The sequence below is a fragment of the Apteryx mantelli genome, chromosome 7, assembly GCF_036417845.1.
Source record: "Apteryx mantelli isolate bAptMan1 chromosome 7, bAptMan1.hap1, whole genome shotgun sequence".
Taxonomy (NCBI): domain Eukaryota; kingdom Metazoa; phylum Chordata; class Aves; order Apterygiformes; family Apterygidae; genus Apteryx; species Apteryx mantelli.
In genome coordinates, this window is record NC_089984.1 from 5,504,541 (window position 1) to 5,531,580 (window position 27,040).

The window sequence follows — 27,040 nt, forward strand, 5'->3', positions numbered from 1 at the left end:
GCGTAGCATTAAACAGGCTTTCTAACGCGTCCAGCGCTCTCCACACGCTGCTACTGGCAGGGGTTCGCCCAAGGGGAACACCTGCGTCATCACGAAGGAAGACGGTCTCATAAAAACCTCTCCTAATCTTGCCCCCGAGCTTTGCTGCTCCTTTTTCCCCTTCTCACCGCGCCGGTGAGCCTGAATATTCCCAGTGACGGAGCAACTGGAGTCGCTCGGCAAGAAACGCAGCAACAGCTCAGCGGCAAATCTGAGGAACGCTTTTGTTTCAAGGAGCCGGGGCGGATTTCAGCAGGTTCGGTGAATCTCACGGGATCCAGAACCGCTTTCAAAATACAAGCTAGAAGCAGGGGAAAAACCTTTTTCTTTTTCTTTTTTTCCCTCCAATTCCATTTATTCTCTTAATATTCTACATCTATCATTGTTTTTTGATCTGACTGGGTTGGGTGGATTTTTTTGTGGGTTTTTTTTTTGTTTGTTTGTTTTAGCTTTTCTTAGCTGTCCTTACGTCTTCTTCTCTGGCACCCATCTCAAGCAAAGACTGAAAATCGTGTTTACTATAATTGGATACAGCAGAAAAGAACCAAAACAAGACAAAGAACAAATCCATATATTAAAGTCTCCCTTCCTTCATTCGCTCTGGTATCTTTGCCACCTGACTATAATAAAATAATGCCAGACACTAGCAGTTCCTGCCGCGTTAAGCTCCGGATGGCGTTTAATCTGCGAGTCCCCTCTGAACACGCATGGAAATAAGCAAAGTTTTGTCACATCCTGACCCACATTACTGCAGAAATAATCAGCCACTGCCGCGGAAGCTTTTTGGAAAAAAAAAGGCTAAAATGCACAAAAATTGTTAAGATAAATAGCCACCGTATAAATCATATTCTTTGTATTAATGTTATGCATCTTTATTTTCCAGGAATCAAAATAGCGCACGGTGTGTGTCTTCAGAAATCACAGTCATACTCTGAAATGTTTAATTTACATGCAAATTAGATTCAGGGACCTACCAGTTGCAGATATTCCCTTTTAGTTATAAACTGGCCTTTAAGCTTAACTGAAAAAGATAACATTACGGCAACAAGATTATGACTGGTCCTGTAAAAGTTTAGCTTTAAAAAAGACCTACAGATTTGATTCAGTGAACAGGAATTGTACCACGCAGGGAAAAAAGAAAAAAAATCCAGACGTAACAACAATGAGAAATCTTGGTTTCCAGAGCAGCAAACGTGAAATGGCTTAATTTTAGAATAAACATAATAAAACTGAGACTCTGGGAATTATGCTGTTTTCTAAGGTGCCAATTGTCTAGCTGAAAAAATCTGTATAGAGCCTTTATTTTTGCAGAAAAACACGCCGACCGCTTACTCTATTTGGTGTCCAAACTCTCATCTTTGCCCAAAATATCCCAGTGATGTACTGCCTGAAAGGCTTGCGCGCTGGTGACAGCTCCGGAGGCGCACAAGAAGCACTTTAGTCACCCAAAGCGTTATCACCCCAAGCCTGATGAGGTGCAAGGAAGAACCCCAGATCGCAATGCATTTAACCACCCAGCAGCTCGCTCCGGCGCAAGCCCTGGAAAACAGCTCTCCGGAGAACGGCTTGAAAGCGAGTTTCACCCAAAGCACTGGACTGCGCAGCAGTTGCACCCGGTGAGAGCAGTGATGTGGCATTTAGCCTTGATCATCATCTTCGCTAGTTAAAATGCGATTTGTGCAAAAAGCATATTTCCTTAAGCTGAAATATAAAATACAAGTACACTTTTTCTAATGGTTCACACTAGGCTAGATGAGGAGGAGATACTGAAAAATAACAGAAATGTTTTAACTTTCCCTGCCTCTGGCTCAGGAGGCCTAAATGGAGCAGCTGTAAAGACATCCTAAACGTAGTATATTAAGAAGGTGCACATCTTCATTTTAGAGCCCTTTCCACGTGTGGCCGCAGGATTTTTGCACACACGTAGTTACTAAACGTGGGTGCAATTTCTACCTGCCCAGGCGGCGTGCGGCTTCCCCTGAAGCGGGGGACAGTGGAAAGGTAATCCCCATCACGGCTGTGCAATCAGACCCTTGTTTCGGTGTCCACCTCGCACTAAACTGGCAGCAGTCGTTTCACGACACAGCTGGAGAAAAAGGAAATCTTCCTCCCGCAGAGGGAGCCAACCACACTGCAAATGAACCTCGCGGCCCGAGCAAGGCCCAAGCAGACCCCGCGCTTAAGTAGGGCTTTGCGACGGGAAACCAAAAAGTAGGTAAAACTCATCCGTTTGGGCTTCCGGCTGGGCAGCAGCAAGTTAACCACAACCTTAAAAACCAGTTTGCTCTCAGAGATGCCGCTCCACTGTGAGATCAGTCTCCTAAATACAGCCTGACTCCATCCGCCCTCCGCCCAGCGGGGTGTCTGCCTGCCACCGGTGCCACGCACAGCACGGCTACACCGGGAGCAGCCAAAATTTTATGTTTTTACCTTCTCATGACCTTGCTGTTTCTTTGGCCTTTAAAACTTCATGCACAGGGAAGGATTAAGCTCACTTGCATAGAAAAGTCTTCATACGTAAAAGGAGAAAAGAGAGGAAGAAGAAATGCAGCTAGTTAAACACACCCAAGTCCCAAAATCTCTGTGACAGCTTCTTGCTAAGTGCCCATCTTCTCCTGCCTGTGTTTCCTAACTCCATCTCTCCCAACACCCTCAAGTATGCTGTGGGACTTAACATTGAAAATGTCCCCAGCTGGTTTAAGTACTTCAGCAACGTCACTTCTTAACTATGCGCCAAGCAAAAGAAATCCCTTTCTTCAGTCTTTCCCTGGATAGAAATCCCATCTGTTATCTCAGCTGTTCCACTCCAGAATTTTTTTTTTACTAGCTTCTCTCTTCTTTTCCCCCCCCCCTTTTTTTTTTTTAAATTGGATGACCAAAACTTGACCCTATGCGCTGAACACCATCTCAAAAGTACTCCATAAAGTGTTAGCACAATACCTTGGAGACAGCAGTTTTCCCCTCTTGACCCAAATCAGTATCGTATTAAACAACCTTTGCTGCTGCTACTTATATAGCAGGACGGGGACTTAAATGTAACGTACCTAGTTCATTTTCCTTTACAGAATTTGACTTCTATGCTTTCTAGGTATCTCAATGTCTGCAAATACTACTTAGCATCTGCAAATATTACTAACATTAACTTGGAACATCAATTTAAAAAGCAGGGCATTCACGAGAATGGTTGTGAATACTTCATGTTGGTATTAGGGAAACGTTTGCTGGCTTCCAGGTAAAAAATTAGTTATATTAAGTCATATTACATCAGGAACCACAATGCCAGGATTTAACTCTCACTCTGTTCCCTGCCATATACAGAATAAGTTATGATGTTAAACTTTTTTCCCCTCCCTCCAATAACACCCTGAAATGCAATAACAGGCCATAATATAATTCAGGGCCTGGCTTTAAAAGCCATCTTGAGCCAGCAAGGTCTCAGTGTTTCATCTTATATGAAAGATTAAACTTTCTGATTGAAATTAAATATTGCCATTAAAGGTGTTCATAAGGCAGAAAAGGAGCAATTATAGGAGGCACCGCAGCTGCCCCGGGTGGAGGCAACACACAGCCCCAGCTGGGAAGGAGGCTGGGGCTCCCGGGGAAGATGCCATCAGTTCTTCTCTCAATTCCTCTTTGTCCCTCAGAGTTTGTCCACCACGACACGGGGATTTGCTTCACTAAGGTGTTCCCAAGCAGGTATCTCTGCATCGCTATCAGCGCTTCTTGTCACCACTTCATTCCCTGAATAATTTCACAGCTCACTGCTCTGGCCCTCTTGTAATGTCTCCATTTTTTTCAGTTTGAAGAGAACCACTGCATTACCAGTGATTTATTAGGATTTTATCTATGGCTAATGATGACTGATTTCAATAACCTGTTTTTTAAGCTCTCTCAAACTATTGATTAGCACACACATTCTTTATAACCCTTGCCTCAGACTCGCACACTACATTAGCTCATTAATGATTCCTACAAAAGGCGGATAATAACACGATAAATCATTCCAACTGTCACAAAATTTGCACATAAAGCTCGTAACCTTGCTCCGCCCGATACTGCACGTGACCACGTAAATACAGTTCACTGCTTTAATTAATCTGTTGTGTCCTCTACGGAATAAGGTAGTAAACAGCCTAATCAGACAGAAGGGGCTCCAAGGGATCACGGGCCCGTTCTGATATGGCAAACATCCAATAACATTGCCGCATCAGCTACGAGTGCAAACCAGGAGAGGAAAAGGAATAACACCATCTCTGTGTGTGCTCTGCGTACGTGAGAAGGCGCAGGGCATCGGCACCGCGAACCGGAGCTTGTTGCCTGGGTTGCTCTACAACTGGGGAGAAGTAGAGGCACTCGGACGCGGCAGATCCTCCTCCCTAGTCCAGGCTCGTGGGTGGGACAGGATGCGTCTCCTCTAGAACCGCTCTTGCCTGTAGAGGGAGAGACTAGCCAGCTAGATTAAACCAGCTTCCTGACCTTCAGCAGGCTCAGTTTGGCTGAAACCAACCTCATTTGCCATGTTGAACCTTGCTTGCTTGTGGTAGGCCCAGCCCTACAATACCCTACGCCATTGAGAAGCAAGTCCTACAGTAATAAGCACTGGGGTTTTTTTTTAAATCAGGTCCTAATATACTAAATCTTGGTTATTAAAATAAATCTAAAGATGTTTTTGCTATTTAAAAAGTGTTTGAATGGAAAAAAAAGTCTATATCCCTTGTCTAAATTTCATCAGAACACTCCTGATCCTGCAAATACTCCGGCACATTTGTAAGCGCTAAGCTAGCCTGAAGTTACACGCGTGTGTTTGACATGTGAAGGAATCAGGGCCTACGCATTTTACTTTGCTGGCCCTTTATATTAGGCCCCGTTTCACAGTTAGTAAAACAAAGCAACGTGGTCACCGGAAAAATAGCTTTTGGTCCAACATGAAAGGAAATAGCTTTTTGCAGCTTATTACAGAGCGCTCCTACTGAACCACGGGGGAAGAGCGAAACCCAGAGTGAAGCAGAGCAGCCTTCTTACCGAGTTTTGCTCATGCAATCTCAAATTGCTTTTCCTCCAAGATTCCCTGCACATGCTGGGCAATTACAAACAAATCTGATAAGACATGGACTTCTTGGAAGTTTTGAGCGTTCTGCAAGTTTTTGAACATTGGTGGTGGGATAAAAGCATGCCTCAAAATTGGTTTCCCCTTTGATGAAAAGGCTGAAGACTAAGTTCGGTAATTACCTGGTCTGACCAGCACGCTGTCACTAATCAGTACAGCCGCAACGGCAGCCAGCCAGCACACCCGTACCTCAAACCCAGCCACAGCTCTTCCCTCCTCTTCCCACCATGTCTCCAGTTTGCTTTCCACGGGAACTGAAGGTGCAACGGGGACATTGGAGATACTGCAGTGAGAATTACGATAGTGGGCAGGAGCTACAAATCTCTGTGAATTTAGGTATCATTACTTCCACTGTAAACTTAACTACTGCTTTAACTCTTTTTAACTGGAAAAAATGGTACTATAATGTTGGGACTCCTAATGAGATACAGATTTTTTTTTTTTTTTAACATTGCTCTAAATAAATTTCAATAACAACATTCCTCTGATAAACTTCATTTGTAAGAGTGGATTACAAAATCACCCAAAATTAGAACTTGGAAAAGCGCTCATGGTTAACAGTGGTGCAGCTCTCCTTCTAGGGAGCTCAGTGTCCCCCTCCCGGAGGAAGCTTTCTCTGCCAGACGCTCTCTTTCAGGAATTACATTTCAGGTAAAATACTGTTACTCACCATTTATGCAGATATGAAGCAGACAAGACATTACGCAACAGAAACCACTTTGGTTCAAGCTGGCAATGAAAGTTATGATCTTTTTATCTGACCAGCAGACCGTTGTGTCAGTAGTCGCAACAGAGAAGCCAAATCGGAAACCTCGTGCTCCAGAGCGCTCTCCTGCCAGCGGCATCCCGCCAGCCCCCTCACCCGGTCGTTTGCTCCTGCCTCCGTACCCTCCTCCCAGCTGCGCCAGTGCAAGTTAGGTCAGCTGGCTTATCAAAAAACCAGCTAACCAAAAAACCCAACTTTCCCCCCTAAAATACAACCCCTGCACAAAGGTCGGATTTTTACGGCATGCCTCGGTTCCCCGATGGAGCCCCCAGGGCGACTCCGCAAGCGCTAGTGAGGAGGACCAGGTGGGAGAGCACGTTTACACCCAAGGACCAAGAATGACTGCCATGGTGGCCAGCAGCAGCAGATCACCTTAGGTCAGATGCTTCCAAAAGCCTGGAAACAACGAAGATCTCAGAAAGCTTCGAAACACATGTGTGCTCACACCTCGTGGCTCTGCCTCATTCACTAGCTTCATAAGGATCTTCCAACCCAACAGCTAAGCGCTGCTCAAGCACTAAACCCAAACTCACCTTGCATCTCCCATCTGAGTGCTCCCAGACTTAGGCAAAGTCAAAGTGCAAACGCAAAGATAATATCAGGTCTTTCCCTGTAGGAAAACCCTGTCTCTGGGAAAGACTGGATCAGCCTCACAGCTCCAGGTAATCTCTCCGACTCACGGCTCCACACTAGAGACGCTTGGGCTTCACCCTCGTCGTCCTCATCATTTTATAGTTTGTCAGGGTTGAGTTCACCTTTTCCAAGGGGCTGCACTTCCTGTTACCAGCTGGCAGAGCTGCTCACCAAGCAGGACACCGCGCCAGCGTCCACCTGCTCTGAATACTTACAGGATCATTTCTGGGCTGTCGCCTGAGCTGCTTGAATTATCAGCCTCAAGATTTAATACTGGGAGGTGAAGGACAGCACATTTGCAGTAGGGAGCCTTCAGAACATGACGGAGGTGTTTTTCTCCAGTTCATCCAAAACTTTGCTGCAACTGGGGCTTCTTTATTTGAATCCAAAAAGCCTATTTGTATAGAACTGAATGAACTTCAAATAAGCACAAGGAAGTAAAACACCATATGGCATTTTCAGATACATGGGGTTACTATCCCGCTTAATAAGTCTTCCTTTACTTACATTTTTGATAAAAATATTGTATCCTACAGGGATTTTAATTTTATGTCTCAAAAGGAGGTTAATATATTAAATTTTATACTGTATACTGATTAAATGAGGACTTTTGAAAATTCTCAAACTTATCTCCTCAACTAAATAAATTTTCTGACTTTGCACTTGGGGTAATTGTAATAGAGTTTTTGATCCCTGGGTAGATGGATGGAATAGTCCTATAAATCCCAGATTTTCAGCACCTTCAAAGACTATAAAATGTTTATGAGAGAATATGGTTTTAGAGACATCTGGTGGTTATATAATCCTAAAGAGAGAAATCAACAGTGAAAGCATTAAACATAAATTCTACTTTTTCAACAAAAGCATCCTGTAAGGAGAAAAAGAGATTAGCTTATCCACTGGCTCTGTGCACACCAAGGTAGGTAATTTGCCACAAGAGGTGGCAAATCGCGGTGGTTTATCGCAACTTGGCAGCTTTACTCACATTAAAAAAAAGATTTTTTTCAAGATAAATTAGTGTGTGTTTCTTTCAACAGTATTTAAACATACCACAGTTTAGTCAGAGTATGACAGGGCAAGAGATTGGAGATACTGAATATTTTAAATCCTATTGCTAGACAAAATCCTTCTCTGCCTGCATCTTGTTGCTTGCCTTTTGTTCTAACTTCTGGTGTGCTTTTTTGTCTAAAAGTTCACCAGTTCCCCAATATACTTTTCTACTTAAATATTTGCCTACAGCCAGAACAGCTCAGAAACAAAACAACATCTTTAAACTTGTGACACTGTGAGGTAACACTGAAGATTTGAAGGCTTAATAAGGCCCTAAATTATGAATCCTTATACATCACTGTGATAGTCATTAAAACAGCTTGTTCATTGACAAGAAAGTGTGTTTTTTCACTTTGCCTCCGAGTACCCGTACTCTTCTTGTATTTTGATCGTAACGTCTAAGCGTCCTCCATATCCCCACAGACCTTCTATTAGGACATAAAAGGCAAAATTACTCATTTGGAGACATCAAACCAAATCCTGCTCTGCACTCACGTAAATCCAAAAGAAAGAGGAAAATCTTCACTGAAGCAGGAAAAAAAAAAAAAATCAGTTCAGATTTGAATGACAGCAAAAAGGCTGAATTGGCCTCATCTTAGATACCTTAGACAGGTAATTCTGTGATTGTAAGATGAAAAACATCCTCACAAGCCCACGCTATAATAGAGACCAAAAGTCTTTTAAAGCAAAAAATAAAATAAAAATAAAAGGATGGAAAACCTGCAGCTCCTGCCCTGGTGGGGGAGGACTGCTCCTTCGGCACCGGGAGGGGAGGTGGCCCCGCGCGCCCGTCTGCTCCTCCGCTCGCCCGCCCCATCTTTGCCACTCTCAGCCCCCTGGCAGTTTTCCAGGCTATTTTAGGAGAGGCTGTTTTATCAGCCACATCAGTGTGGCACCGCTTTGCTCTTCCCAAGTGCTGCCTCTCTTCCTTCACGCTTCCTCCCGGCCCTTGTTTGTACAGCTCACGGCACGTCTCTACAAGGACCAGGTTTCTTGCCGAACGGTAAAACGCCCCCTCGCAGGACACTGCACACTCGGGCACGACAAACTCCAAGGCAAAACCTCGGAGGGCCAAAGCAAAGAGCGACCTACCCTTGGCGTTTTGTTGGCGGCATTCCCATCCCGAATACCAGTCTGTGCACGCTCCGCCTGGAGCAACGCTACAACCCTGCGCCGGAAAGCTCCCTCATAAGCTCGCATCGGACACTAATACTCAACACTGCTTCCAGACTCGTATTTCCATGCTTATTTGCAGCCAAGAAATGGTTTGGTTTGGGAAGTTTGAAGGAAATCTATCCCAAACCCGGGGGGGGGGGGGTTGTTTTCTGGGTTTTCTTTTTTCCAAGCCAAGCATGAGACAGCAGGAATCCTCATGCACAAGGAGAAGTTTCCCACGCACGTTTTTGCATCCTGATCATTCCAAAGCAGTTTTGCCTTAAAAATTTTTAACTTCGGATGTAATTTACATGCAATGAGCTGCATTAGGATTTCATTATGTTTGAGATTATACATGTACATAATTCAGGATATTTAAAGTCACGGTTGCTGTAGAAACCATAATTACATTTCTTGTTAAATCATTAAAGTTAACATCATTTCTGGAATTGCAAAATATGAGGCAGGAGTAGGAACAGGGCAGCGTAAGGCCACTTTACAGCCCGGCTCCATCCAGGCACGTGTACAGCAGCAAATGCAAAACCAGGGCATCTCCAAAGACTCCGAACAACGTCAGGCGCCCAAGTCCCACCTCGGGAGCCCATCTCCCCGCGGCAGGGGGACAGAGGTTTCAGCGCAGCTCGTCGCTGGGGCCCGGGCGGATAACCCCTGCGCGCACAGCGGCGGCGCTCCCCAGGCGGCTGTTAGCACGGGAATCGCCGCGGAGAGCTCGCTCCCTGCCAGAGCTGATCACATCGCGTCCCGCGCGCCTGCGAGCAGGGTTGCGGGCAGCCCGCACGCTGCGCTGCTGCAAGCCAAAATCCCCACTGGCAGATGCACCTTTGCCCAAAAAAGCCCAGGACTACACGCACACAACCACTGCCGTTCAGACTGATACTCTGTCATCCCTTGGAAAATCTGCGCTTCTTTCCAAACAGCTGTGGGCTGCTATCCGGATCCTTTTAGTCACACGAAAACTGTCTAAATTAATCACGTCTTATGTTCCGAGCCATAACAGAATTAGCATTCAAGTGCACATCACCTAAATCATTACTTAAATTATCATCATTTGTCAGATGAATCCTTGCCTCCCTTTCTAGTGATAATCCACAGTTAATTGAAATGTTGTGTAATACGAAACCTGCTGGGAAAAAAATCTTAAAAAATTTTAGCTGGCCCATATTAAAGTGCGCTACTAGATCCTCTGCATCAAGGCACGTGAGTCTCATCTGCTGAAGGCCAGAAGTTATTTCAGTGTCAGCAGTGATTTTATATGCTTCATTATACTGCAATTTTCCTTGTAATTTCTGGAGACTTGGAATTGTATTTAAAAGGCATTTGCAGAGGGAACAGTTATTATCGGTATTGACTGAAAAACAAACAAGAAATTACAGAAGACAGCAAATGGCCAGTACATCATCACAGTTAGGGTTCCCTCCTGGAAACCCTGTGCAGACGAGCAAGCTTCCTATAGTACGGAGGCAGGCAGCTTGGGAAGCAAAGCACAGCCCTCCTCAGGAGGGAGGAGTAGGGAAGAAGCATGAAAAAGCAAAATATTTCTTCTACCTTCCTGCAGCTGAAGGATAAGGAGTGAGAGGACCTGCATTTATCAGGCTCACCAGAACTCATACCGGCTCGGGAGATCACACAGTCCTCTCCTAGCTGCAAGATGAATCACCTCACTCTTCTTTCTGCTCTCATAGCCATCCAAGCTTCAAGTCAACCAGGTCCTTTTACTATTTTCCTCTCTTCCCCCTCTGCTTGCCGTCCTTGCAGACATGAAAATGGCGGGTTTGCGACCGGGCTCTGCCCAAACACAGGCCTCTCTCACCTCCTTCCCCTTCTGTAAGCTGGTGGCTTTCAGCCGGAAAGCCAACGCTCCCCTCCTGCTCTGCCACCCGTTCCCGCATGAGGCCCAGTAATCAGTGGCGATATCTTTTCATCCTTTTCTTCTCCAATCATTTGCTCCACGCTCCAGACTCCCCTCTATCCGGGCATCCCTCCCTCACCTTTCCAACATCTACCTGCCCAAACTCAGCTGCAACCCAGCGTGTGTTTTCCCATGCTGCCCGTTACGCTTTCAAAGAGCTTCCAGGAAGATAGTTTCCAGCTACCTTCCTTCAAAACCTTTTCCAAATTGCTCTGGTTACCAATCTGAGCAACCAGCTCAGTAGGATGCTGATATACTGAGCATACCGAATAACTCCCCCTTTTCCCATTAATTTTTTTTTTATCCCGTGTTCTCTACCTGTCTGCCTGTATCCATCTATTGCTGCTTTTCTTGTAATTAGACCAGAGGCCGTGCAGGATCTTAGGTACTACACAGCATAAACTACCAAGTAGCAATCCTAAATGCCAGCTATGACCATTAAAAAAGAGCATGGCCCCATCTCCTCACCTCCCTCTGGAGCAGGATTTCGAGCAAGATCCCCGTTCAGAATCGGCGTGCCACCTCAGCGTGTATAAATTGCCCGTCACCCTGCCATATCATCACCATCCTCACCTTCGGGGACACGTGACCGGTGAAAAAAAGCAATCAGTAAGCCACAAATAGAACAAAGTATTTCTATGTAGCAGTTGCAACACAACGGGAGGAATATGGGAGAAGGGGAATAGAAAGGAAAAACATTTAAAGCTGTTGGCCTTGAAGGTAAGTAACATGCTTGGAAGCATGTCCACAGGGGGACTGCAAAGTAACTAAATTCCGTACTACAGTTGCTGTGTACACAAGCCCTTAATGGAGTTACACACAGTTTATTCTTCACGTGGTTTCTGTGCTTCTCCAGAGAATACACAAAGTTATCAAAGTCGTCACGGCACTTGACACAGTCTTAGGGTATTTGCAGCAGATACAGCTCCGCTGAGTCTTTCAGGCACTGTCCCAAAAAATCTGATTATACCATCTACTTTCTACCATCTCTCCTAACTATTTCTGATTAACTTCCTTTACCGAATGACTATTACACTGATTAAATCACAAGGATTAACAGAAAGTCAAACTATACCTTTGAACATGAATCTATAACAATTACAAAGCAAACTCAAAGGCAAGACACTATTATAGAGAATTTAGGAGCAATTCATCGTCAGCTGTCATTCAGATTTCCGCAGTCTTTGAGCTAGTTATTTCAAATTGGGAACGAATCTAGCAAAGATGTTACTGCTGATTAAATGATTGATTATAATGGCTTTAAAATATACACTTCAAAACTTTTGGCTGTGTAAAATTCATCAAGCTTTGTAGTTTCATTGCAAATTCAAAACTAAAATCTCATTTACACTCTACTAATGGTCCCTAAAGTTGCATGTGAAATTGAGCCCAACAACAACAACAAAAAACTACTATAATTTGGGTATTGTATTAATGATACTACAAATGCTTATAGTCTCACCAGGTTTTAATTCAGCTCTTACACAGGTAAACTAACAAGGTATGTACAAGTTTTAACTATGAGAATAACGAACATGGGAGAATGAAGTATGTCCCTGCAGATCTGCGTGCAATACTTCATACCGCAGGGATCCACGTCTTTAATAAAGGTCAGGGTTTTTCACATGCTGTCCTGTGGTTTCCATCAATACCGTCACATAAATCTTCAAAGTTTAGAGCAAAGCACCACAGATTTTCATGCTTATCTATGACTCGTTTAAAGAGTACCTAGCTTCCTTTGATATATAAAACTGAAGTGGATTTCTAGCACTCCCACCTTCTGGTGCACCTGGAATGAGAAGGTCTTTTGCTATTTAATTATAGCATCTTTTTTCCCCCCAGATGTATAAAAAATAGAAGGGAAGAGACAGGAAGTTGCATACATCTTTTGATTCTCCTTAAATTATGGTCCTGATAACTGAAGGAGGACTCCTGCCAGAAGGAGCTGTAATTTCATCTTATCACTACATGCCAGTTCTGTGCTTGACCATAAATTTTGTGCTCTTAGAAACTCCTCTCGGTGCCCCTTAGCAGGCAAGGTCCTCAGACCTACCTTCCTTGAGTGGGTGAGCCCCATTCAGAAGGGAAGCACATTTTTAAAGCTTGTTAATTAAACATTATCCCTCTTTAATCACAGCTCTGCTGTGTCCTCCTACAGACTTGCTTATTAACGTTGTTTTGGTGACAGCATAATAGCCCTAAGAAATTCAGCTAATGATAAAATTAATCTTTTTAATATTTTGTCATTGTTATGTATTTATCACTTTTATTTCTATTTGTGCTTAGGTGTCCTAATTTTACTCTCATTTATGATGCTCCTTTGGCTTCTTACGTTCTTGCGGGTTGTAAAAACAATATATGGGAAAAATGACAACAAATTAATTTTACAAATATAATGCATCTAGAGGAGGCCTGCAAAGTTGTCCTTCCTCATGCATCATCGCTGTTTATGTCATATGAATTTAGACGTTAGTTACTGGACCATGTAACTCAAAAAAAGTAAAGTACATCACTTCTATTTACTTTTTGCGGATTTAATGAATCTTCCTAATCTATCATACAACATTTAATAACGCAAAGATAAGGAAGAGAGAATAATTATTTACCCATGTCCTTCAGTAACAGTTTTTCACAGCTTGCCAATGAGGGAAAAGTCCCAAAACCAGACCATCCTCAGGTTATCTCAAATAAAAGCAACTCCTGATCAATAGCTCTGCCAGGCCCAGAGCACAGATTCCAGAATACATCATCTCTTAGGCCTTTGCTGTAAATGTCAGAGATTCTTGTCTGGTTTGGATGGGTCTGCAGGGAGCTGCCCCCTTCAGCAGTAGGATTCTTAAGATTTACTTAAAAGGATCAGGGAGAGGATGGATAGTCTGCAAATCCCAACAAAACCTTACCTCAGCTTCAGAGGAAAGTCACATAAATCTCAGAGAGATTAAGTCTGGTTTTGAATTTGTTAGTCAGACCAGGAGCCTTTGCACCTATCTAGCCGTCCTTCACCACCCTTTATCCACCCCGCTGGAGCCCCACTCCGTGCTCGCATCCAGGAGAAGACACATCAGCCTCTCCACCAGAAACGCTCAGTCGGGTTGACTGGCTGAGGCAAAGCAGGAACTTTGGTCGGGTGAAGATTTCTGTTATTGCTTCTCTCCCCTGCACCATTTCCCATGCCGCTTTTCTCTCCGCTTTGATCAAGTCACCAACTGCCGTCTTCACATCCACTAGCCTTAGCCAGAGAGCTTACATTAGCCTTAGTTCATATCTCTTAACTGGCTCATAAAATCAAACACGTGGATCCTATCATATTTGCCCTAGATAACCATAATGTCTTCTATGACCTTGACCAGCCACGTGAAGTATACCTTGAAATGGTACAGCTATGGAAACAAGGCTAAGTGCCACCATGCAGGTCCACACCAACATCTCCGTCCCACTTGCTCACACCAAGTTTGGAAGGATCAGAACAAGTTTGGGTACAACACAGCAAACAACCTTAGTTTGCCTGCGGCAAATTCACTCCATCCAACTTTAGCCATCTCCTACTTAAGGACCTAGTCAAAGCTGGTCATTAAGTTCTCTCTGTAGTCCAAAAAGAGAGAAATTAACGTGGAAAATTCATTCTGCATATCTTACACAGCTCTCTTACAAAGGGATATACTCACTCTGGAGACATTTCTCTCTCAAGCGGTAACATTTTTCTACTTCTAACATGGTAACGTGAGCCATGAAAGCCCTTAAGAGAGGACAAGGCATGTCCTACAGCCTGTGTTGCAATAAGCACACCAGGAAAGGACCATTTCTTCCTTCTATGAAAGTCAAATTCTTTTCACTTACAGAAACATCTCATGCATCTAAACTCTCTTTATCAGTGACTAATCTACCTTCTTCCTTCTTCACTCTCTCACGCTTGCACATCACCTCTGAACGCAGCCTTCTGAATCTAAAGAAGTCCAGGCCAGGGAGTTATACCGTTAGGGGTGAACTGCAGTGCAGTCACTTCAACATATGCCTTCAGTTAAGAGTGACTTTATGACAAACTCTCTTCTTCTGGACTCTTGGCATATTAGTCGCATAGGTTTTGTAAAGTCCAGGTCGCATTGTCTTGGTAGGGAGCCAAATTCACAGAGCACTTCCTAGATAAATCGAGTCTTTCCACACCAATATCCCACGTCTAGCACTACCTGCCAAGGCACTCATGCTCTCAACACATTGCACAGAGCGTGAGTAGCTCTGCCTCTTTCCTCCCATTTACAGCCCAGCTGTGTGCGCCAAGTGTCTCTTGGGTACACACACCATACGCACCTTAGGCGCTGCAGGGGCTGGAACAAGTGCCAGAAACTCCCACTCAGGCTCACTTCCAGTTTTATCCTCATAAATGTGGAGCCAAGGAAAACACAGTGCACTTAGCCGTTTTGCTCTTGGTTTGCAAACCTCAAAGCATCTTCAGCCATCTAGTAGAACAAGACAACTTTCATTACATTAATGGTTTCAGTCCGCGTACCGACGCAGCACAAGTCTGAAAGGTGCAATGCTCTATTACTGCCTCCCATTCTGCCAGTGGAGTTCACATCACGAAGCAGTTACTTTTAACTCCAGTTTTCCAAATTTCATGACTTTAACAGGCGATGTTAATATGATAAAAAGATCGCACACTCCATATTAGGTTTCTCACTAATTCTGAAATGTGAAACTTAAAACGGAAAGGCTTTAGAAAATGATCAATCTAAACCAAAAGGCCCCTTACTGAGGATGTAACTCCATATTGCCTGGGCATAAGAATCCGCCTGCTCTCGCTGACACTGAGCTTTTATGGTGCTGTCATTCCACTTCTACCTGGTGCTGTGTTTCAGAGGAAAACTGACCTTTAACCTGCCAGAAGACTGCAAGTTAATGGGGAAAAGGGGCTGCAAAGTTCTGTGCTCCTGTCACTTCTTTGAGGAGGATGATCTCATACTTACTTTAATCTATACATTTTATCTTCCTTCCCCCTTTCTTCTTCTTAAGATAGATTTTTGAAGATGAAGTTGTAGATAAGGAAAAGTTTCAGTCCTTGTGATCTTTAGCTATTGAGATACGAATCTAAATTCATCTCATCAGCTATGAGAATGAGAAGTTGGCATATTTTCCTGTTTGGAGGAGCCCCCCCCCCCAAAAAAAAGCTAATGCAAGAGATATTAAAAAAGACTGACTTCATACATGAACACCTAATATCAAACCATGGAAAGAACCTTAAAAAAAAAAAAAAGAAAAGAAAACTTTATTCCCAGTGTTAAGCTCAACTATTTTTTCTACCAAAAATGCACAGAAAAGTATCACCACTCACAACTAAGGGGAGAAGTGCATAGCAGACTTTCTGAAACATGCAATACACATTTTTCCTCTAATTCACCCCCAAAGGTCCTATTGTCTACTTTTTCTGCTCTTCTGAGAGAGACTGTGTTTTGCAAGGTGTTGCAAGCTGTGCCACCACTGCATTCACTCCCTTCTTCCCCAGTGAGGGCAACCTTTGGATAAGACCAAGGGCTTCAACACTTCTCTAACCAAACCTTGAGTTGGTTCCTCCTGCCTCCCCGCCATCCAGCTACGATTACATCTTGTATCTGTTCCAAATCGTTATTTTTTCATGTGTTTTGCAGCAATGCCCTTTTAGTGAAGATAAGGCCATTGCTGAAAGCCCTGAACCTCATCTGTTTACTTTCTACTGCTTCTAGCTTTTCTCAGAGCACTAATATCCCTGTTTCTGGCACCACACTGATTTGTGCTCCAGTGTTCAACCAAAAGCATTAGCGTTCAGACAGCTAATAGTCTGTTCATTTTTTGCCGCACCATTGCCTGCTGCTCCTATGAAGAATTCTTCCAGGCTAATGGTGCTCATACCACCTTCTCTGTCCAAACAATTGCCTTTATCTTTTTACTAACACCAGCTATGATGTTGGCACGCATTTTTTTGTTTTGTTTTGTTTTTTGGCATCTTTGGAATTTTCTTCTATGTTTTGCAAACTTTTGAGCTTCATCTAGCATTATAGCTTAAACCCTTTCCTGCAGTATTTTGGATTTTCTGCTACTGTTACAAATTCAAAGAACTCCCCACTCTCTATTAGCTTCATTGCTGAGTAACTGCTCCTTCTTGGTAAACTCTCATTGCGCTGGCAAGAGTTAATTTTTGATGTCCCACAGTTTCTCTCTGAGCATCTCACAGTCTGGTCTCTCTCATCATCTCTGTTCTCCCTAAATTGCAATTTTCAGCCCTATATGAGTTGCAGAGGCTCCCAAGTTTCACCTTTCTTTCTATACTCATCACATAAAAACACTTCTCTCACAGTTCTCATTTTTATTTAGACCCTAGTTCTCCACAAATGTCTGTACTGTAGTTTCATAGTTAGTCTGCTCTGTCTGAATTAACTGAAAACAATTTAAAAAAAAAAGTCAAAACCAGCAACTGTCAAACACAGCTATTTCTGACTATCTCCCTTCTTGCTGGCGCACATCACTTGCAGACAGAGGACGAAGCACTGTTTCCAGAGGGATTTGAATCTGGTGGGGCTTTTAACTGCTCTGTTTTTCCAGGTTTCACAATGTTTTATTATTAGCAGGGTGTTTTGCTCTGAAATGAAGAAAGCCAGACTACCGGACAGAGTTTTATTTCACTCAGGAACTAACCTATCAGCACTGCTTTAGGGCTGCCTATGCATAACACACCAGACCTCTCCAGAGTCTTGCAAAAGCCCTTTACAAGTCCAGCTCCCCTAGTTACAAGCTGTCTCCTGGCATGACTCTTTATGGCTGACAATGCACATTTTTCCCAGAAATACAATGTTACACTTTAGCTGCCATTAAAATGCTTGTATAAAGGCTTTCGTACAGTTTGTGCATTTTACCAAGGCTTTTGGAATACCAGAGACAAAAGGAAAAAGAGACTGTCGCCATTATTTTCATTGAGCCCTCTTAGGCCCTTAGCCCTAGCAGGGGCCCTGTTTTGGCCACCTCAGTACTTTCAAAGTTCAAAGGATCGTAAGCAGAAGTCATGAAATATATTTAAAATGCAGTGCTTTACTGCAATTACCATCAAATATTCATTCCCAAGGCCATCCCATTGCTTATTAATGTTAAGAAATGCTTCTCATCTTTCACATCTTCAGTGGAAGAAAGCGAGCAAATGACTCTCTCGTCTCTTTTGGTTTGTCCCCAGGACAACGTACCTGGGTACCCGTGAACCTCCGCACTGCCCGGTCAGGCCCAGCTCACCACTGCCCAGCTGTGTCCACAACGCTGCAATCATGCTACGCAAAAGGCTTTCCCGTGATACAGCCCAAAACTCTGCTCCTCACTAATGCAGAGCCACCTATGAACTGCTCTGTGGTGCACTATGGCAGTTCCTCCAGACCATCTACGTGACAACAGCTCACGATCTTCACTTCTGTCTGTACGAGCCAATACCGCCCCCGGCATTTGGCACATGTGGGTGAGCTATTCCTTTCCTCAGTCCCCTTGATACAGCAGCGAAATGCAAATAAAGCAGGGAAACCAGTGGAGACTATGGTCTAAAAGCAGACGAGGCAAGGGTGCTGCAAAGAGAATATGGATGATGCATTACCATTAAGCCATCTCTTACAGGAGGGAGGAAATGGTCATATCCTGCAAGACACAGTAGCAGCATGAGGAAGTCCATATGCTCTAGCCAAAAACCTTATCACAGGAAGAGTCAGCCCCGAGCAAATACTACTTAGATATTTCCTTCTGCTGTTACTGATCTTAATTTCTTATCTACCAGCTCTGCTCCAGATAGTCCATCTTTCATCCTCTTCTTTCACCTCCTCCTCATCCTCCATACCCTTCTTCCAGCATCGCAGCCTATGCTCAGAGTCACCATACCTTCCTCACGGCTGTCCTCCGTGAACATCTCCCAGCTTCCCTGCTGGTTCACAAGACCTAGCTGCAGCAAAAGGTCCAGGCAAACCCATGTACAGACACGACAATGAAAAAATACCTTCTGTTTTGTTGATGGGAGACCACTGCGTAACGCAGCGTTGGCGCAACAGGAGCTGCAAAGAGCTTTTATACTGGAACAGCCTTGACATTTCAGGTGGAGGGATTTTGTTCTGTTTTGTTTCCTCTTAAACCAAAGCTAAAACACAGGGGACAGGTTTAAAATTTATTTTTCCCTCCTGGATCCACCTTGGATCCTAACCACTGGGTGAACGAATGGCTTCCACATCAAGCCAGACCTCTCAGGGAACAGGTTTGGACCTGTGAGCTGAAAAATGCTCTCTAATACCCTTCAGAAACCAAGAAAGGCACAAACGGTGTGACACAAGGGAAACACGTCGTACGCACCGCAGTCGTGGTTTGCCTGGGCTGTCCCTTCTGCTTCGCCTTCATGAAGAGGCCGAGGTCAGTGCGAAGGCTGTAACGTTGTCGCACGGGAGGACACGGCTCCTTCCCAACAAACCAGCAGCATCGCATGTCTGCAGGGAACCATATGTTTTTCTAATGCAGCTGTGTGGGCTGGGGCTGCTCTAAGGATAAAAAAGACCCTTCAGCCCCTGCCACCTTCCTTACAAACTCTTGCAGTTCAAGTAAAAATACACTAAAAGAGAACTTGAGTCAAAACTTCAAAGTACATACAGGCACAGTTGTACCGAGTTGCTAAGCTACAGAAATTTAACCCCTTGTGATTGTAACTGTCCTGAGCAAGACCTGAGGAACAGGGCTAGATACTGTACTACAAATATAAAATACATGTTACTGAAAATTTATGGTTGATATTTCTAGAGCACAAAAAACAAAATTCTGAATTCTGATTTCTATGACAAACCTACTTCATCCCTCGTGTCCTGCATTGCTGAATTACACAGCATTCACTTCAATGCTTTCATATTTCTGCAGTGTTACTGAGTTACAGTAATATGGAACAACGTATTTATCCGCCTTCAGACAGATTCTGGTCTCAGAAAGATGAGCATAAATCTGGAGTGTTTTCTCAGGAGTTATACTAATTTAGCTAACAGTTGTCTCCAGACTGTTGAATTAAATTGCTTTACAAGGCAGTACTTTAATTTTAAGTAATATTCTTTAATATAAATGTGTCTGAGTTATATTTTAAAGAAGACCCATTTCAAATGCATTAATTCAATTACCTTGTTTTATAGATATTGAACATTTAGTAGGCTTTTATCAGTGCCAGAAAGCCAGTAGTAATGTTCCTTCTGGCTACAGCCATAGCAAGATTGAAATTAAATGTGCACACATTTGCATATGTAAGTCGTGACTTAAAAAGGTAATGGAAATATAATCATTAAAATACCACAGATTCTGACAAAATTATAAACTATATATGAGATTTTTTAAATGCATATTTGTTACAACCTGCACATGCTATGCCCAGTCTTGCTCCTTGTGAAATCAGCACAGCTGAATTCCCATTTCTCCCAACAGGAACAAAATTTGGCCTACATTCACTGTTCGTACGAGAGGGCTGAAAGAAATGCAATGTTATTTACTTGCCTGATATAACTTTGTTACCTGAAAAACCTATTTCTTCCAACACTCCAAAGTGCATCAGTTCTCCCTGAAAATTTAGTTGGCACTTGAAGTTCACCGACCAAAAGAGACATTTTTCAAATCTCCAGTCGCATAACGCATGCCAGAAAAAATTTTAGAAATGCTGAAACTTCTTACTTTTTGTGCAACTTAATCCCGCCCTCCTACATACTCCAGTAAGCAGGAAGAAGCAGCATTAATTTAGTCTAAATCCACCATACAGTGGAGAACAAGTTTTGTGGACTATGGCACAATTCCACCCTTTCTTCGGCGAGCGCTGAGCAGCGAGTAAGAGCTCACGCGCCGCCCGGCAGAGCTGGGGCAGCGTTCAGGTCCAGGCGATAAATATTCAAGGGGAGCATCCGTCCCGCAATTACAAATCAGATTTCTTCTTTCCAGCTTGCTGTCTAAGCTGAAGCAGCACTTAGCCAAATGTCACTGACTGGTTTTCAATGGCTACTTCCTCCTTGTGGTGCTTTAGATATATATTGTTTATATATATATACATATATATATACACACACACACACACACATGTTTAACAGTGTAGACACTACATTAGTGGAAGAAGTGGGTTTGATATAATTAAAAAAGGACTTGCATCATTCATTTGAAGAAAGCGATACAAAGATTGGCGCATATTTAGTACAGCATAAAAAGTTTGTGGAAGAGGGCCGATTGTTTCACACTATCCATCCAACGTACTCGAATGGAAAATGTATTTCCATATGAGTTACCACAACATCAATAACCAGTTTTTTCAGAAGATGAAACCCTCTTTTCCTCGTGCCCATGTTAAATATTCAGGTTTACCCTCTAAAGGAATATCCTTTTGCTGAGAAGCAGGAGGAAAGAAGAAACGAGCTACCCACGCAAGACCAAACCATTCCTCCGTCTAGTCTGCGACCGAGTCTTTGGCACGGTCCCCTGAGTTCATACGAGCTGAATAAAGGCAACAGAAAACACCCCCTGTGCCTGCTCTCTGCCAACGTGGCCAGTTTGCAGTGCTACAGGTATTCCTGGCGTGCGGGGCCAAAAAAGCAGTTCCCTGCGCCATCAGGGCTCCTCTCGGAGCCGTGTCTCCGCAGCCATCGGCTTCGCCCAGCACAGAGCAGCGCTCAGATTAACCGAGCAAGGCTTGGTACCAGCCTAGGCTCTGCTTTGGGCGTTTGCGCAGCAATGAAGACGAAGCTCATTATTCACATAACTGCTGCAAAAATATTATTCCAAGGCCTAATACTGCCACTCTATTCAAGCAAACCCCATGCTGAAGTGCAGACTTTTACTGTATTAATGTTTGTATAAGAAAAAAGAAAGTTCATTTTAATTTACTCTGTAAAGCAAAGAAACGAACAGTGAACATTAAAATACTACAAGGGTTTAGCTATTTCAAAGCCCAAATGGCTCTAGGTTAATAGATGTTTATTTTTTGCCTGTATAATGAATGCTTCTAAATATGCTCACAGAAAAGGAAGACTATTACCTTTTTAATATTTAATATTTTGCAGCCACATATATGGAAACAATTTACCATAGGTGTATTTCTGGTAAAAGAAAATAGCTGCATTACAAGGCTGGAATGTGACTCTGATTGTAAAACCTCTGAAACACCCAGGTTTCGTATCCTGAACGTCGAGTAAAAAAAGTCAACCTCAGAGCCTTGAGATGAACTATACATAAAAGAGCAAATCAAACTCAAATACGACTGAAAATCTTGCACGGTGGTACGGGCCCACATCTAGTCACATGCCGAAGTACTTCAGAATTGTATCAGCTGGAGCTTTAAAAAAATGTTTAGCATTTTAAAAATGTCATCATGCAAAGGCTGTTCATTTAGAAACAGCAACAACTGTGATTTTCCCACCACCCTGCAAGGCAGCCAGCCCTGCCAGCACCGAATGCCGCTTTGGGTGCTCAGGACCCGCAGCGCCACAGGCACCGCCGGGCAGGCACGGGACCTCCGGGACCTGGCCGGGAGACCCGCGCTCTCCGGGAGCCGGGCCGGGGGCAGCCAGGGCCTCCCCCCCCCCAACCAGGAGACTTATGTTGGCAACCCAAGGAAGGAAATTCACAGTTGCATTAGATTATTGTGTTAATATTATCCTTGCTTAGGTAATCTTTGGTAGAGAAGTTCAACCATGTTCCATGTAATATTACAGAATCCACCAGCAGATTATGCGGTTAATAATATCCTGTGGTTCCTCCACAGCCAAAATTACTTTCGAAAACGTAGCAAAGGCCAACATCACTGCAGAGATTATCAATACACTATAAAGGATTATTTGCATTTCTTCTTCTTTATTCTGTATATCACCTGAGGAGGAATCTTCTCCCAAACCCCATACAGGATATTCTTTATCCCATCTTCTGTTTGTATTTTTGCTTAAGTTTTGTCAATTGCTTTCTTACAAACATTAGAAATAACACAGGGTTTCTCAAAGTGAATTAAATCCTAGAATCCTATGGCTCGAGTTAAGACCCTGCGGTTCATCCCTTCAGCAACAGATACAGGTCTTCAAATACCCTACACAAGGCAGCAACTACGGGCATCTTCTCACGGGCGTGCATTCTATAGGTAAACATGGTAAAATGCAAATGCCGTATATTAAAACCATGCAAATATGCATCCTTCTGCTGTCACCTTGTATTTAAACCAGTGCCCATGCAGGGGTCTAATCATCTGGAGAAAGATCTGCAGCTAGCAAGCCACCAAGGTCATGCAGATTGCTCTGCTGAAGAGCAGGACTTACTAACCCTAGCTCTAAGTAGCCAGCCTGGCACTCTGAACTACGGCGGCTAAGCAAACGAAGCCCTGCCCAAATCAAAAGGGAAAACCCTAACTCCTGACATTTATTTACTGAGCTAAGCAGGTTTTTCTAATCTGCTTGGTTTGATTTTGATACACGTAAACAATCACTCGCACGATAATTACACTGAGGTTTATGTGGCAAATTTGTTCCAAATTCTGCTTACGCTCCCTTCTTTTGCAGTTATTTATATCGCCCTGCTTTCAGGTATCCCAGACATCGTAAAATCACAGCACTATGGTGGATCAGGAGGGTCCCTAGAGGCTTCCCGTCCAACTCCCTGCTCAAAGCAGGACTATTCCCAACGCTAGATCAGGTCGGCTGGGGCTTTGGTGGAGCGGAGAAAGCCTCTGTGGATGGAGAGCCTGCTGCTTCTCTGCGTGACCTGTCGCAGGGCTGCACCATCCTCCCAGGGGGAAAAGTTTAACCTGATGTCCAGCCTGAACCTCCCAAGACACAATCTGCGGCCTCTGCCCCATGCTATGCTGTCTGGCACCACCAAAAAAAATGTCTAGCTCCATCATGTACCTCTCTCCAAGCGGTTGTAGGGGGCTGTTTAGTCCCTCAGCCTCGTCTGCACCACACAGAAGTCTTATTTCTTCAGCCTCTCCTCATAGGTCTGGCATCCTGAGCCCCTGACATCTCCAGTTTCTCTGCTTATTCTTACTTTCTTCCCCATGACCACAGCAGTACCTGACACACGGGGAAAATGGTAATGGTCATAGTATTAGCTACCAGTTTATAAGGTGATAAAAATCATATCACCTCTAACAGCAATAAAAAAAGCTCCTTCCTATACATCCTTTTCCTTGCTAGATGTTTGCCCTAGACATCAGGCACTAACAGAAAGCAGAAGTCACCAAGGCGGCATTGCTGCTCTTTCACTGGAGAAGCACAAGTCCCCGCCGCAGGGAACAAAAATTCACAGCAGAGGGGAATTTTAGGGACACGGTCATCTTTTAGCAGAGGAAAGAGCATGATGAGAAGATGGGGGAGCCATCCTACAGGCTAGCAAACGTACCGGGAAGGCTAAATGCTTCCCTACAGAAGAGAGGAGCAGGGGGCAGGATCACCAGCTGGACTTGAGGGCCAACAGATCCCAGCAGCCACCCTGCTCGACAGCCACAGTGAGCCCCAGTGCCTATCGCGTTTTCTCGTCCACGTCCCATGGGTGCTGCAAAACTCTCCAACTAGCCACGAGTAAGCGTGCGTGCCCCCGTCGTACAACTCGCTGCTCCTGCACGCTGCCTGAAGGCGCTTCCTGAAGAAGGCACCTCCCTCCTGCCACGGCTCCTGGCTCCTCAGGCCCTGCAGGCCATTTCCTTCATTCTGCAATGTTCGCTTTTTTCTACCATTCTGCACGCTTAAACGTGCCCTGCAGAACACACTGGTTAATTTATCTATTCCTGCATTAGGCATTTCTAAAATGGTTCTGTTCCTTCTTTCAGGTTTGTTAATAACTCACCTTCGTTGCCTGCAGATGGCTGCCAGAACGAGGCGGATTCACGAGACCGAGTTACAAGTGTTTCTTAATTAAAGGGGTCAAAGCACCACAAGTACCTCACATCTAGCCCAAACGGAGAGCTGGCAAACTGTCGCTCGAGCGCGCTGCTAGAGCGATGCGATGAAGACAGAAAAAGCTGCGTACATAACATTGCTCCACTGCAAGCCCCCATCACAGCATTGACTTCTGCGATCTTCGTCCCCCTTCGCCTGCGCAATGCGGCCAGCGGAGGAAACGCAAATCTTTTCCCCTTGACCCAGCCCAGCTATGACAGTCCCGCTTTCAAACCACATATACCGGACCTTGAACGCAGCAGTACCTTGAAAGCACTCCGCATGGAAAATATTCCTGCGTGGCAATGAATCGTGGTGTTCCCACAGTAACACCGGGCATTAATCACCCGCTAATGAACTGCCAGGCCGAGAGCAGGAACAGCTTGTCCAGGGGGGACGTTTCTTCTCCCCTGCTAGGACCAGGCACAGTGCGAGGACACACCAGACCCTCGCTACCCATCTTAGGGGACTGAATCTGTTTCAGAGCAGACAGGGAAGACTTTCCAAGACCTTTCGAAAGCTAATTCAAAGAGCAGATCCCCGCTGGGAGTTGCTAATATCCCTGGATTCCCTCCTAGCCGCAGGCACAGGCTGAGAGAGGCTCTAGCTAACAGAGTCCTGCGTGCACAAAAGCCCCAAAATACACACGCTGCAATGCAGACCTGCGCTTAAAATGAAATATTCCCTCAGCTCTTTCCAACCCCCAGAGCCATCAGTCTGCTTGGAAGTTTCTTTTTAAAAGTGGTGACAAGAAATGTATTCTGATTTAACTTTTTCTTATCACATACTCAGCCCAGGCTCAACTCCTCTTTACTTTTATATTATGTATATACCGGCTTATTTCACTTTGCTTCTCTATGGCACAGAAGCCGGCAGGGGAAATGCATTTAATGAAACGATTCTTGCATATCTGCCTCTCACTTCCCGTGAGCCTTGCTGCACGCAGGGAATGCCAGGCAGCAGACGTCACGGCCAGGGACTCAAAATAGTCAGTATAGCTGCGTTTCCACTACTGCGCTTCCCTCTGCGACCTCCGGTATTTCTTTTAAACCCACCACTCTGGCCCCAGGTGATGCACTACGGACCTCGGTGCGAGATGGGACACAGCCACCTAGGCGGAGCAGCGCACCCTTCGGCTTTGCTCATTCAAAAGCCATAAAGGCTGGTCATTCAGGGCCAGACTACAGATTTCTGTGGTCACATTGTTCCCAAATATTTAAATAACAGCCTGGCGGTGGCTGCTGCATGGTTTTCGAGGTGCTTTGCTCCACGATAGCGACTTACTATCAGGCAGATGGTCTCCGAGTCCGATTTTTAGCTGCTAAACTGGCTAGAGGACAGGGACTGTCTGAGTAGGTGTTTGCGTCTTGCATGTTAATAGGATAGAGACGATGGCGGTCAAGATCTGCCAAGATCATAGAGAAGGATTTTATACATTTACAAGTCAAGAAAATAAGAGTTAAGGTTTTTGAGCAATTTGGAAGCTGGACTGTTACTGATGTTCACCTTTCACTTTTCCATCAGCCAACCCTCGCTCCAGGCACCATTTCAGAACTGTTCTTCCTTATACCCAGTTTCCTACACGAACCACAAATCTCTGCCTGCGTGCGCCACACGCCAAAGACATAAAAGAAAACAACTGGGCCTGCACCACTATCAGATTTGCACGCACTTAGCCCTAATCATCATGGAAACCTAATCATCACCGAAACTCAACCTTGCCGCATACGGCTCTCAACCCACTGCAGCCATCGTGAGCCCAGTCGGCGTCAACCATTTCCATAAGAAGCCTTTGCCAGCGTGGCTCATTTTTGCCCCAAAGCAGCACCGAGCCCCTCTTCTCAGCGCCAACGAGCCCGTCCTGCGGCTGGAGACAGCCGCGTGTGCATTTTAATATATGCCTGAGATGCCCATCCCTTCTTCTAATAAGCAGTGATAAATAATCCCAATTAAATACTTAATATCAGGGCATTTGCCCTTCACCTATAATTTCCTTTCCCCATTCATAAAGTGAGATGATTTAGTCTCACTTACACGTTTACTAATAATTTTCCCTCCTATGTTAACATTTCCAGCGCTATTTGACATTTCATTTTCATGATTTTCTCTTCCAATTATTTTTTACTAGCTGCAATTGTGTCTTTTAGCGGAGGTGCGTAGGGCCATCTGCCAGAAATTCAAGCCCTGCTGCACGAGCCTTGTGTCAACATCGCTGCCTATGCAACAGGCTTAAACTAAAATTAAAAAAAAAACAAACAAAGAAAAACCCACCTACGTTGTTCTGCCAGAGTTATAGAATAACAACCACAGTTCCATTAACGCTAAAAAGCCTTATTGCTACAGAAGAGCGCGGCATCAGCAAACTATTCCGGTGCGGACATGGCAACTCCTAAAGCACTGGGGATTGCTGCTGACAAGTTTTGAATGCCTCCGGAGACAGCGTTCAGATATTT